The following is a 14,994-nucleotide window of genomic DNA, read 5'->3' as shown; positions in this document are numbered from 1 at the left end:
CAAGCATGACATCCTTCTCCAGGGAATGGTCCCTTCTTACAACATGACCAAAATAGGTGAGACGAAGTCTGGCCATTCTTGCTTCCAGGGAGCATTCTGGCTGCACTTCCTCCAGGACAGATCTGTTAGTTCTTTTAGCAGTCCACGGTACTTTCAGCATTCTTCCATAGGGGTACATAGTGGGGAAAAAATAATCTTTGTACAAAAACTGAAAGTGTACATCATTCATTGTTCATCAAATATGAATTGAGTACTTACCAGATTCCTAGCTGTCTTAAAGACAATGAGAATTACCACAAATAATAGGGGCCCACAAGGGAGTCATGCCCCTGTTAGATGATGTATGGTTTAAAGGTAGTAGGAGACAGTAGGATTTAGTGGGTCAGAAATTATGTGAGTATTGTTGAAATTCTGAAGAAACAGAACTTATTTACAGTTATGAAGGTAACTAAGGACCACATTAGCATTTGTGCTTAGTGCTGGGAAGATAGATTTTTGCTTTTTGACAAAGAAGGGAGGTTGGGAAGACAGCTTGAGAGGATGGCTTGAGCAAGTTAGTAATAGCAGTTGGTAGTCAGCTTCATTGTAGAGAGGGCTCATGTTGAATAGAAAGTTAAGGTAAGATTAAGAAAAAAAGCTTTGAGTCCCATTGTAAAGAGTTAGCTTTCCTGTGGTATAGCATAAATTTTAATAGAAGATTCTTGAAGTTGCATTGTGATCAAAGTAGTATTTAAGCTGGCAGGCAGGTTGGTGCTCTTTGGATTTGAGTGGAGGTAGATTAGAGATGGGGAGAAAAATTCTTGAAGTCTGAGATTTCCCATGTAAGTGACTGAGAGTTGGTGATGCTGTAAGAGAAATTGCCTTGATGCCTTTATAGAGTAAGGAAGTCAGGAAGAAGAATCTTCATTTTGTTTTGTTTCCTTAAGGGAAATGTTGTGTGTGGTGGTGGGGAATATAAGGAGGTGAGTTATATGTTTGACATACTAGGTTTGAGGTAGCATTGAACCTTATAAGCAGTTGGAGACATATTACTGTGTTTCTTAGCTTCTTGCATATTGAAGCCATAAAAGCCTGCTTATTGAAAATCTTACTTAGGATGACCTTACACTGTTTTGTCCTTTAAAAGATTATTCAAAAAAAAAAAAACCTCACTGCTGTCAAATCGGATCCGACTCCTAACGACCCCTCCTTGGGTTTCCGAGGCAGTATCACTATGGAAGTAGATTGCCCAACCTTCCTTCCAAGGAGTGGCTGGTGGGTTTGAACTGCCAGCCTTTTGGTTAGCAGTCAAATGCCTTAGGCAGTACACAACCAGAGCTCCTTAAAAAACTAAAAGATTATTGTTGTTATGTGCTGTCGAGTTGGACCCGAATCATAGTGACCCCTCCTTGAGTTTCCGAGGCGGTATCACTACGGAAATAGATTGCCCAACCTTCCTTCTGAGGAGTGGCTGGTGGGTTTGAACCGCCAGCCTTCTGGTTAGCAGTCAAGTGCCTTAGCCACTATGCTACCAGAGCTCCTAAAAGATTATCAGTGTGTAAAAATGGTATGACGGAGATGTGTGAGCTCCTCTAATTTCACAAGGGGGAGAGGGAATAGTTACCAGCATCAGCAGCCCAAGGCTGGTTACTGTGAGGTGGAGTTCAGACATACCTCTGCTCTCCAATCATTTTACCAGATCTGATGCCATCGGTCCCTCCCACTGTGCTCTTTACTTCTCTGCCAAGTTTGATTGTTTGTTGCAGTGACCACACCAAACTCATAGACCATACTCACAGTTAGTGGTTTTATTAGGCAAGTAACACATTACAATTTAGGTTTAGGAATGGGTTTAGGATACAGTTCTTTAATCAGGACAGCCTCTTCTCAGCCATGCCTATAGGCAGGCCTTTCTTTGGCCCTCAGCCCCTTGGCCTGACCTCTGTCCTGTTCTGGCACATGTTACCAAGCTCTTTAGCTCTTCCACTAAGTGCCCAGAGGCACCCCACTTCACTAGTAAGCCTCAGCCCAAAGGCGCTCAGTTCTCTTGCTCTCTGGGAATGGGGTGGGCTGGGATGTCATCAAGCCTAACTCCATGGACAAGTGCTAGGAGGCACCCATTCCACCAGGACACTTTCTGCCCCAAGGCGTGCAGCTCTTTTGCTCCATGGGTCAGCATACCTCCTGTAACCACCTTGCTCTGTGGTCCAGAAAGCCTGTTGTGCCATTTAATGCCAGTATTCTGATTCTGCTGCCACTGTTTCTCTGCTGCCACGTCTCACTGTCTTGTGCTGCCTGGTATTATAGTTCTCTGTCTGTCTCCAGGGGCTAGGAGGTTTTCAACTCAGGGATACCGGGTCCAAAGGACACATTTTGCTCCTGTCTCTTTTACTTGGTGGTAATGAGATCCTCCCTCTCTCACTCTGGGATTGGCTTTTTTAAGCCTAGCAGAATGACAACACTGACCAATTACCTCCTCAGGGTTCCATATACCTTATTTGCATGGTTACACCCCCATAGGGGTTCCATGTACCTTATTTGCATTCTGAGCGGGATGTCCAGCCCTCTTGGTGGTCTACAAATGCCATAGTTGCATAGTTTTACCAAATCATCATGTGGGAGTCAGACTATGGCTAGAAGGGCCATATTTAATAATTCACTGCACTGCATAATGGGAGCTCTGGTGGTGTAGTGCCTAAGGCATTTATTTGAGTGCTAACCAGAAGGCTAGTGTTTCAAATCCACCAGCCACTCCTCGGAAGGAAGGTTGGGCAATCTACCTCTGTAGTGATACCACCTCGGGAACCAGGAGGGGTCACTATGAGTCGGATCCAACTCGATGGCAGTGCATTAAGTTTGTTGCATTGCACTGCATAATGAATATTAGTTTTAGAAGGATCCAGTTTCTCCTGGAAATATTTGTCCAGTGAAGAGGTTAGAAAAAAATATAAAGACTAAAAGAAAGCATTTATAATAAATAATTATTAAAACAGCCAGATTAAATGATCAGATTTTAAGTACCATAGTTAATAAAACATTCAGATAATACATTGTACAATTATAGTGATCTAATAAACCAAAGCCAGATTGTTGCCTAATAAAATGTTTTCAAAGACCTTTCAAAAAGACAGATTATATTAATTAACTCTTTTCAGAGCTCTTTCTCTGCGAATGCATTTAAATCAATTTTGAGTCTGTCAAAACTGGTTTCATTTCTAGTCTGCTTTAATAAAGGAATAATAATAAGAAATAGTCCTATATTTTTTTAGCTTTTCCCAGCTCATTTTATTTTGTTCATCTTTTGTGTGTGTGTGTGTGTGTGTGCGCTGATAGCCAAAATACTTTTCTAGGTTTCACGTGAGCTTGTGGAAAAAAACCATGTGAATTCAGGGAGTGTCCGGGAAGTTAATGAGCACATCTGTGTATTGGATCTTTTTCTTTGTAAACAAGCCGAAGGATTTCTTCTCTTTGGCCAGGGAACATCTTTATGTTTTCAGGATTTTAATTGATTGCATACTGGGTAAACAAACAAAAACCCACTGCTATCCAGTCAATTCTGACTCATAGAGACCGTATATGACAGTGTAGAACTGCCCCGTAGGGTTTCTAAGGGTGTACATCTTTATGGAAGCAAAGTGCCCCCTTTCTCCTGTGGAGTGGCTGCTGAGTTCGAACCACCACCTTTTGGTTAGCAGATGAGCACTTTAAAAATGGCATCACTAGGCCTCCTGCATATTTTGTACCTCTTTTTAATAACTTTCCCCTTATTTCAAAAGTAGTAATAGATTCATGTAGGAAACTTAGACAATAGAAAAGCAAAAGAAAAGAAAAAAGTTGTCCATAAACAAGTCACCCAGAGATAATTACTATTATTGTAGTGTATGACTTGGTGTTGTTGTTGTTGTTATGTGCCATCGAGTCGGATGAACTCATAGCAGCTCCTTCTTGGGTTTCTGAGGTGGTATTGCTACAGAAGTAGATTGGCCAACCTTCCTTCCGAGAGTGGCTGGTGGGTTTGAACCGCTAGCTTTCTGGTTAACAGTCAAGTGCCTTAGGCACTATTTGAATGATAATGTGTGTGTGCACACCCTCTCACATATATTTATATCATCCTTTTTTTTTTAATTTTTATTTTTGCATTGCGTACCTTTTTTTAAAAAAAAACAAAATGTGATTATAGAGTACTTTTTTTCATTAATGTATCATTCTATCTTATTAAATACTCAATTACAAATTATTTTTAATAGATACATATCATCCCATTGTATGAGTTTCCATGGCTTATTGAATCATGCCCCTTTTGAAACAGCTTTTCTTCCTTTTTTTAAAATACTCTTATAAACAAACTGCAGTGAGCATCCTTGTAACGAAATTTTGTGTATACCCATGGTTACTTATTTAAGATTAATCCCTATACGTGGAATTATTGAATCAAAAGCCATGCAGATTTTTAAGTTTTTAATATATGCTATTAACTTGTTGAGTTGGATCCAACTCGTAGCGACCCCCTCCTTGGGTTTCCGAGGCAGTATCACTACAGAAGTAGATTGCCCAAGCTTCCTTCCGAGGAGTGGCTGGTGGGTTTGAACTGCCTTCTGGTTAGCAGTCAAATAAATGCCTTAGGCACTACACCACCAGAGCTCCCTATTAACTTGTCCCTCAGTATAGGCGATGGATTTTTTTTTTTTTTTTAAGATGGAAATATCACAAATAAGTATCATGTATCAAAAATAACCTTTTAGTAAGTGTTTTTTGACCACACTGGCATGGAATTCTTTAACCCTGACCATAAATGGAGTCATCAATTTATATTATTAAATAACTATAAAATAGTAGCCAATACTTATTGAGCACTTTCTCCATGTGCTAGTAACATTACTAAACATTTACATTTAGTCCTGGAAATAATCCTATGAAGAAGTACTACTATTACATTGTTACTATTACCATTACTGCTATACTCTGATTTTATGCCTGAGGAAACAAAGAGGTGCTAAAAGTTATACAGCTGGTACGTGGCACAGGTAGGAGGCAGACTGGCTCCAGGATCTGCTCTCATAATCAGTAAACTCTGCTGCCTCTCAGGTCTTAAGTTATACGTTTTTTAATTTTTATGTTGTAGCAAAATAATATGAGTTTGTTAATGCTGGGAGCTCTGGTAGTATAGTGCCTAAGGCATTTGACTGCTAACCAGAAGGCTGGTGGTTCAAACCCACCAGCCACTCTTCAGAAAGCACGTTGGGCAATCTACTTCCGTAGTGATACCACCTTGGAAACCCAAAGAGGGGTTGCTATGAAGCGGATCTGACTCGATGGCAGTGGGTTTGCTGGGAGCTCTGGTAGTATAGTGCCTAAGGCATTTGACTGCTAACCAGAAGGCTGGTGGTTCAAACCCACCAGCCACTCTTCAGAAAGCACGTTGGGCAATCTACTTCCGTAGTGATACCACCTTGGAAACCCAAAGAGGGGTTGCTATGAAGCGGATCTGACTCGATGGCAGTGGGTTTGTTATTGCCAAACCCAGAAGACTGGTTCCAGTATGTGACACTGTTAAATAGATCACTAGTCCTGCCCCTTTAGATTTGCCTCAAGGCCATTATATATGAAAAATAAGAAACACAGTACTCATGCATGCACATTATTTTATCAAGTTATGATTTTCCAATAGTAAGTCTGAACAACTTCTGTTTCATTACAACCTTATGGAGCAGTTCTACTCAGTACATAAGCGGTCATCATGAGTCAGAATCTACTTGATAGCAACTATCAATAACAACTACTACTATTATTGGGTAGTTATACCTTATAAAAATGTTGCTAATGCTGCTTTTAAACAGAAACAACAAAACAATTGCTGCCAAGTCAGTTCCACCTCATGTTGACCCAGTGTGTGTCTGAGTAGAGCTTTGCTCCATAGGGTTTTCAGTGGCTGAATTTTTGGGAGTAGATTGTGAGGTCTTTCTTCCATAGCCTCTCTGGATGGACTTGAACCACCCACCTTTTGGTTAGCAGCCAAGTGATTAACCATTTCACTATCCAGGAACACCCCTACTTTATACCAACAAGTTAATATTAACTATTGTGCCACAAAGCCTTGTACAGTAGGCATTGTATAAATATGTATTGAAAGAATGCAGATATTTGAAGAAAGGATCTGTGGTAGCTTTACAAAGGATGACAGATACACAGAAATTTAAAATTAAATATATGGGAAAATCATATAACTCACATGTGTATGCTATACTAATAATAAAACTTTTATAGACTTATGTATAGTTTGTGGTGTCAGCTTTTGAAGGACATTATCAAATAGAGATCCTGGGAAGGACATTGGGGTTCTGAAGAATCTTGAATTATATAAGTAACAGAGGACTGGGGTTAATTTCAAGAGAGAGGATACTGGTCTTCAAATATTAAAAAAATTAACTTATATTTTACATTTCTAATTTTATTTAAAGGAGCTCTGGTAGCATAAGGGAGCTCTGGTAGCATAGTGGCTAAGGCACTTGACTGCTAACCAGAAGGCTGGCGGTTCAAACCCACCAGCCACTCCCCGGAAGGAAGGTTGGGCAATCCTACTTCCGTAGTGATACTGCCTCGGAAACCCAAGGAGGGGTCGCTATGAGTCAGGGCTGACTCGACGGCACATAACAACAACAACAACAACTGGTAGCATAGTGCCTAAGGCACTTGACTGCTAACCAGAAGGCTGGCAATTCAAAACCACCAGCCACTCCTCTGAAGGAAGGTTGCGCAATTACTTCCGTAATGATACCACCTCAAAAACCCAAGGAGGGGTCGCTATGAGTGAGGTCCGACTCAACGGCACACAACAACAACAGCGACAATTTTATTTAATTCTTACAAAGACCTTTTCATAGAGGTAGGAAAACCATTGTTTTTCTCCTCAGTGAGTTAGGATATATGTCAGGTGACTTAAACAAGACAAGTTTATTTCCCTCTCGTATGAAAGTCAACTTAGTGTGGTGATTCTGCTCTGCTAAGCTATCAGGGCACCTGGGCTCTTTTACTTTTACTTTTACCTGGGCTCTTACTTTTTTACTTTGTCCCATCAGATGAGAATATTCTAAATTCTAGCTTTAAACTAACCTATAACTTTGCATAAGTCATTCCCCTGTTTATGGCTCCTTATATGCTACAAAATCAAGGAGTTTAGACAACTGATGACCTTACCTTAATAGCAATCAAGAGAGATGGCTTAAGGGACATGTGGATAAAGATAAAAGATTGAAAAAGCTGCAAGGAAATGGGACAGGAAACTGACCAAAGATAAGTCTAAAAGTCCCAACAGAAATGGAAAAAACATGAATTTCAGTGACAATGGTATGCATGGCCATTCAGTTTTCTCTAATGATGCTCATGCTCGTAGGTTATGTAAAGGAGAAAAGGGATGGTAGGATTGAGTCAGGTTTAGGGGTTTGTAGGTATATGGAGAGACCAAGGGGGCAAGAGAATTAAGAGTGTTGGTGAGAAAGGAATTTAAGAGATCAGTCATGGGGTCCAGACTTCTTAAGTAAGGAAATCAGGCCAGGAAGATCAATCAGGAAAAAAAGAATAGAATGGTTGGAGGATGAAGTCTCAGTGATGTCAAAAGAAGGTGTGTGTGCAAGGAATGAGACTGTGACCGAGTTGGAGACTAGAAGGTTATGCTCGGAGAATGGGATATTAAAGCTTCAGTTTCCCTCAGTAGAGCAACTTATAAAGATGGCAGGGTCCTGAGTGCAGGTGGCTGACATGGTTTGAAGATTGGCATAAGACAAAGAACTCTAGGTCTAAGGTGTTAAATACATTATTTACCTGATGTTAAAATAGCGACTATGATTATAGGTGTTGAGGTGAAGAGGGAAGGATTGCAAAACAGGTATGTTAGAGTGACATCATCTAGGAGAGAAAGAATATGACCTAGCCAAATATCATGCAGCTTAAGCTAGCGAGTAGCCTAGAAGTGGCATTGAGGAGTTAGGAAAATGCTAGGGCGTCCTCCTGGACCTGTAGTAGATGAGGGTGGAAAATAAACATTGTCTACATTGTCTGAATAAGCATTGTGAAGGAGTTGTGGATGTAAGAGTTTGTTTAACCCTGGAATGAGGATTTCAGGTGGCATGGTGGAATGAGTTGGGAAAGAGAGAAGCATCAGGGGAATGACTCACGATGAGGAAGAATGAAACAGTAGAACAAAGCAACTGAGAATTGAGGGAGAATAGGTGACCAGGTTTTACATTTTTGTCTTTTTCTGTGGATTATAAGCATGAGAGATTGTTATGGATTAAATGTATCCCCCCCCCCAAAAAAAAAATAAGTGTTATAAATTCTAGCCTCTTTGTTTGTGATTTTACACCCACTCATCATTTATCTGGGAGCTCTGGTGGCATAGTGCTTAAGGCATTTCATTGCTAACCAGAAGGCTAGTGGTTCAAACCCACCAGCCACTCCCTGAAAGGAAGGTTAGGCAATCTACTTCCGTAGTGATACTGCTGTGGAAACCCAAGGAGGGGTCGCTGTGAGTCAGATACGACGCCACAGTAATGGTTGTATTGCCATTTTGGTTCCTCACTTATCTACGTGGTTAGGTTCCAAAGACCAAGTTGTTATGTGAAAATGGAGGATTTTTTTTTTCCTGTTTTCAAGCTGTCCATTTGTCTGATTTTCTTACTTTAGAAAATATGATCGATAAAATGCTAACAGCTAAGATTTATTGATGTGCTCATCACTGGGACAAGTCCATTTATGGATTATTCCTCTACAGAGAAGGAGGCTTGGAGGAAAAAAAAAAAAAACCTAGTTAGAGCCAGGCTGTGTGACTGGAGGGCTCATGGCTTAACCACTTCACATTCCTCCTGTGCTGGGACAGAGATTCCCTCACTGAGCCTCCTCCAGGGCTCTCCTCCCACCCTTGCAAGCCCTGCATTTATGATCCCAGAGCCAGCCTGCTCTGTCCTTTGGACCTGGCAAGTCACCAAGCCTCAGGGCTTCCTGTGAGGGTACTGAGAACTTGGCTGCACCCTTGGCCCTATGAAGACTAGAGCTTTAGGCACAGTTTGGCTCACTTTGTGATGTCGTTAAACTCTCTCACGTTGTCTCTACACACCTTTCCATGCCTCTTTCTTTCCTCCCTTCCCATCCTACAACAATTTTGAGCTTGAAGACCTCAGACTGCTTAGGAGCTAAGAACCTGAAACAGGAGCCAGTAGACCTACTACTACTGCCTGCATGTCAGCCCAGAGGCCATAGCCACAGAGGAGGGCAGCTTCTTGAAGCAGCTGGATGGTGCCCCTGATGGCAGGAGGGAGTGGATGGTTTAGGGCAGCATAGCCCATCTTCTTGGAGCCTACCAGGAAACCCTCCTCAAGGGAGGGGACACTCCACAGCCGTTACCCATGCATGCCACCTCATTAATGCACAAAATAGTTGGATAGTACATTTTTTTATGATTATAAATGTAAAATATCGGGTAACAAGATAGTTGGTAAGTGAAGAGTAGGTGTAATCTCATTTGGGAATGGGTTGTCTTTGTTATGTGAGTGAGGCAGGATTAGTGTAGGGTGCATTTTGAGTCACTCTCTTTTAAGATATAAAAGGGATTAAATAAGCAATCGAGAGAAGCAGAAATGGTGGACGACACATGCCACGTTGCATGAAGATTGCCCAGGAGTAGAAGTTCAGAAGACACAAGGACCTTCCTCCAGAGCCAGCAGAGAAGGAAAACCTTCCCTTAGAGCCAGCACCTTGAATTTAGACTTCTGCCCTCCTAAAACTGTTAGCAGCACCGGGTCAGCTTTAAGGGAGGCCAGAAAGGAGAGCCAGGGTTTGGAACGGCTTTAAGGGAGGCCAGGAAGTGAACGAAGTGGTTTGGAACAAATAAGGGAGACAAACTTGTCTGTCAGTTTGTCATCCTTTGGTGGCTTACATGTTGCTATGATGCTGGAGGCTATGCCACCGGTGTTGCAAATGTCAGCAGGGTTACCCATTGTAGAAGGTTTCAGCAGACCTTCCAGACAGGACAGACTTGGAAGATGGAAGAGGCTTTCTACTTCTCAAAGTATTGGCCAATGAAAACCTTACGAGTAGCAGTGAAACACTGTCTGATATATTACTGGAAAATTATGAATAGCCCTGAAACATTGTGCTAGAAGGTGAGCCCTTCAGGTCAGAAGAGACTCAGAATATGATTGAGGAAGAGCTGCCTCCTCAGAGGAGAGCCAACCTTAATGATCTGGATGGAGTTAAGCTTTTGGGACCTCCATTTGCTGATGTGGCACAATTCAAAATGAGAAAAAACAGCTGCAAACATCCTTTACTAATTGGAACATGTAATATACAAAGTGTGAATCTAGGAAAATTTGAAGTTGTCACAAATGAAAATTGAACACATAAAGATCAATATCCTGGGCATTAGTGAGCTGAAATTGACTGGTTTTGGCCATTTTGAATCAGTCAACTAGATAATCTACTATGCTGGGAATGACAAATGGAAGAGGAATGTCATGCCATTCATCATCACAAAGAATGTTTCGAGATGTGTCCTGAAGTACAATACTGTCAGTGATAGGATAATATCCATACACCTACAAGAGAGACCAGTCTACTATTCAAATTTACACACCAATCACCAAAGCCAAAGATGAGAAAGTTGAAGATTTTTACCAACTTCTGCAGTGTGAAATTGACCAAACATGCAATCAATGTGTTGATTATCACTGGTGACTGGAACGTAAAAGTTGGAAACAAAGAAGAGTCAGCAGTAGTTGGAAAATATGGCCTTGGTGATAGAAATAACACTGGAGATCACATGATAGAATTTTGTAAGACCAATGACTTATTCATTGCAAATACCTTTTTTCAACAACACAAATGACAGCTATACACATGGACTTTACCAGATGGGGTACAGAGGAATCAGATTGACTATATCTGTGTAAAGAGGTGATGGAGAAGCTCAATATATTCAGCCAAAACAGGGCTAGGAGCTAATTGTGGAACAGCCATCAACTGCTCATATGCAAGTTCAACTTGAAGTTGAAGACAATTAGAACAAGTCCACGAGAGCCAAAATATGACCTTGATTACATTTAGAGACCATCTAAAGAATAGGTTTGATGGATTGAATTCAGTGACCGAAAACCAGAAGAATTGTGAGATGACATGAAGAACATCATTCATGAAGAAGGCAAGGGGTCATTAAAAAGACAGGAAAGGAAGAAAAGATCAAAATGGATGTCAGAAGAGACTCTGAAACTTGCCCTTGAGTAAAGAGTAGCTAAAGCAAATGGAAGAAATGACAAGATAAAAGAGCTAAACAGAAGATTTCAAAGAGCAGCTCGAGAAGTCAGTTATTATAATGAAATGTGCAAAGATCTGGAGTTAGAAAATCAAAAGGGAAGAATAGCACTTCTCAAGCTGAAAGAACTGAAGAAAAAAATTAAGCCTCAAGTTGCAATATTGAAAGATTCTATGGGCAAAATACTGAATGATACAGGAAACATCAAAAGAAGATGGAAGAAATACACAGAGTCACTGTACCAAAAAGAATTGGTTGATGTTAATCCATTTTAGGAGGTGGCATAAGATCAAGAACCAATGGTATTGAAGGAAGAAGTCGAGGCTGTGCTGAAGGAACTGGTGAAAAATAAGGCTCCAGGAATTGACAGAATACCTATTGAGATGTTTCAAGAAATGGATGCCACAAAAGGATTGGCCGATGTTCATACATTTCAGGAGGTGGCATATGATCAAGAACCAATGGTATTGAAGGAAGAAGTCGAGGCTGCACTGAAGGAACTGGCGAAAAATAGGCTCCAGGAATTGACGGAATGTCCATTGAGTTGTTTCAAGAAATGGATGCCACGCTGAAGGCACTTACTCAGCCATGCCAAGAAATTGGAAGACAGCTACCTGGCCAACTGACAGAAAGAGATGCATATTTAATACGCATTACAAAGAAAAGTGATCCCACAGAATGTGGAAATTATTGAACAATATCATTAATGTCACATGCAAGTAAAATCTTAACTGAAGATAATTCAAGAAAGGCTGCAGCAGTAGATTGACAGAGAACTTCCAGAAATGCAAGCTGCATTCAGAAGAGGACATGAAATGAGAGATATCATTGCTGATGTTAGATGGATCTTGGCTGAAAACAAACAATACTAGAAAGATGTTTACTTATGTTTTATTGACAATGCAAAAGCATTCGGTTATGTGGATCATAACAAATTGTGGATGACATTGAGAAGAATGGGAATTAAGAATCTTAATTGTACTCATTTGGAACCTGTACATAGATCAGGAGGCTGCCATTCAAATATAACAAGGGGATACTGCATGGTTTAAAATCAAGAAGGGTGTGTATCAGAGTTGTATTCTTTCACCATACTTACTCAGTTTGTATGCTGACCAAATAATCCAAGAAGCTGGATTATATGAAGAAGAATGTGGCGTCAGGATTGGAGGAAGACTCATTAACAACCTGTGATACACTGATGACACACCTTTGCTTGCTGAAAATGAGGATGACTTGAAGCACTTACTAATGAAGATTGAAGACTATAGTCTGCAGTATGGACTATACATCAATATAAAGAAAACAAAAATACAACTGGACCAATAAGCAGCATCACAATAAATGAAGAAAAGATTGAAGTTGTCAAAGACTTCATATTACTTGGTTTTACAATCAACACCAATGGAAGCAACAGTCAGGACATCTGACAGATTTCCATTGAGCAAATGTGCTGCCAAAGACCTCTTTCAAGTGCTGAAGAGCAAAGATGTCTCCTTGAAGACTAAGGTGCTCCTAATCCAAGCCATGGTATTTTCCATTGCCTCTTATGCATGTGAGAGCTGGACAATGAGTAAGGAAGACCAAAGAAGAGTTGATGCTTTTGAGTCGTGGTATTGGCAAAGAATACTGAGAGTACCATGGACTGCTAAAAGAACTAACAAATCTGTCCTGGAAGAAGTGCAGCCAGATGCTCCTTGGAAACAAGAATGGCCAAACTTCATCTCACCTACTTTGGTCACATTGTCAGAAGGAACCATTCCCTGGAGAAGGATATCATGCTTGGTAAGGTGAAGGGTCAATGAAAAAGGGGAAGGCCCTCAACAAGATGGATTGACACAGTGGCTGCAACGATGGGCTCAGGTATAGCAAGGATCGTGAGGATGGCACAGAACCGGGTAGTGTTTCACTCTGTCACTATGAGCCGGAGACGACTCAATGGCACCCAGCAACAACAACAAACTGTTGGAAAATAAATTTGTTTGTTAAAGCCACCCATTTGTGATATTTCTGTTACAACAGTACTACATAACTAAGACAGAATTTAGGACCAGAAGAGTAGGGTGTTGCTCTAACAGATACTTAAAATGTGGAAACAGTTTTGGAATTGGGTGATGGGTAGAGGCTGAGTTATAAGGTACCTCAGTAAAAGCCTAAGTTGCCTTGAAGAAACTGTTAGTAGAATAATGAATGTTAAAGGCAATTCTGATGAAGGCTCAGAAGGAAGTGAAGAGAGTTGTAGAGAAAGTCTCTGTTGTCTTAAAGAATGTATATACATGGCACCAGCAACAGAATTTTGCTAGAAATGTGGATGTTAAATGTGCTTCTGGTGAGGCTTTAAAATGAATGATGAACTTGTGCTTGGACAATGGAGGAAGGGCTAAGCTTTTTATGCAGTGGCAAAGAACTTGTCTGAATTATGTTCAAATGTTTGGTGGGTGGTAGAATTTTTAAGTGATGAACTTAAGTATCTGGCTGAGGAGATTTCTAAGCAAGATTTTAAAGGGGCTGTGTGGTTTCTCCTTGCTGCTTATAGTAAAATACAAGATGAAAGAGATGGACTTAAAAATGAACTGTGCAAAATGAAAATAAAACTTAAAAGATCTGGAAAATTTCTGTTGTACTAACTAAGACATGTGTGCTAGAATATTCACCAAGGATGTGGCTACATAATCTTTTGTAAAGAAATTAAGCCTGTGACTAATGGATCTAGCCAACTACCACAGCAGAAAACCCATCAGCTGAGACTAAAGGAAACAGAGAGAGGGTGAAAGGAAGGATATATACCTCTTGGAATTCTGCAGGCGGGAAACAAGCCAAAGGATCAATATCTGATGTCCTCCAAGAAAAGAAAAGGACCATCCCTGGCACAGCTTATAGATAGATCAGCAGAGCTGTTGGAAGGAGTGCCGGAAGCAGGGCTGCCTTGATTTCAAAAGGTGGGTCTATGGTCTGCTACGTTTCAGAGAGATAAACTAACTCAGTTCCAGAATGTGGGGCTGCTGTTCATGAGTGCCAGGGAAATGGGGCTGCTGCCCAAAGTGGAGGGGATAGGGCTGTCATCCTCAAGGGGCAGAGGAACTGCTCCATAGGATTTCTAAGGCTGTAAATCTATGGAAGCAGGCTGCCTCATCTTTCTCCCATGAGGAGTTGGTGGATTTGAACCACCAATCTTTTGGTGAGCAGCCAAATGCTTTAACCACTGCATCACCAGAGTTTCCTTCAAAGAAGGAAAGGAACTGTTAATTCTTCCTGAGGAATCAAGGAAGATTCCTTAGAAGAGGTGGCATGTGAACCAAGCCACTAATGGGAGGGAAATGGGATGACAGCAAGTCAGACATTTTTACTCTAATAACATTTTGATTTGTGTTTATTACTGAAAATTATTATTGATTTTTAACAAGTGGTACATCAACATTGACTCTTCATCAGGAAAGTGTTTTATGTTGCAGCTGCTTTGGGAAAATGCCTGCCAATTCCTCAAATATTAAACAGAGTTACTGTATGACTCAGCAGTTCCATTCCGGGGTATGTACCCAAGAGAAATGAAAACACATCAAATGAAAATACATCAACACAAAAACTTATACACAAATTTTCATAGTAGCATTATTGGTAATAGCCAAAAAGGGGATATTACCCAAATGTTCATCAGTGATGAATAGAAGAAAATTAAATTAAAAAAAAATTAATATATCAGCCATGAAAACCCTGTG

General features: G+C 40.7%; 1 protein-coding gene across 1 annotated transcript in view; it reads left to right on the top strand.

Moving 5' to 3' along the window:
- FAM102B (family with sequence similarity 102 member B) overlaps positions 1 to 14,994 on the top strand; it is a 94,004-nt gene that overhangs the window by 4,628 nt on the left and 74,382 nt on the right. The window lies entirely within an intron of this gene.

The sequence above is a fragment of the Orycteropus afer genome, unplaced genomic scaffold (genome assembly GCF_000298275.1).
Source record: "Orycteropus afer afer isolate SDZICR_OR568_19922 unplaced genomic scaffold, OryAfe1.0 scaffold00010, whole genome shotgun sequence".
Classification (NCBI taxonomy): Eukaryota; Metazoa; Chordata; class Mammalia; order Tubulidentata; family Orycteropodidae; genus Orycteropus; species Orycteropus afer.
This window is presented reverse-complemented; position numbering and strand designations above follow the sequence as displayed.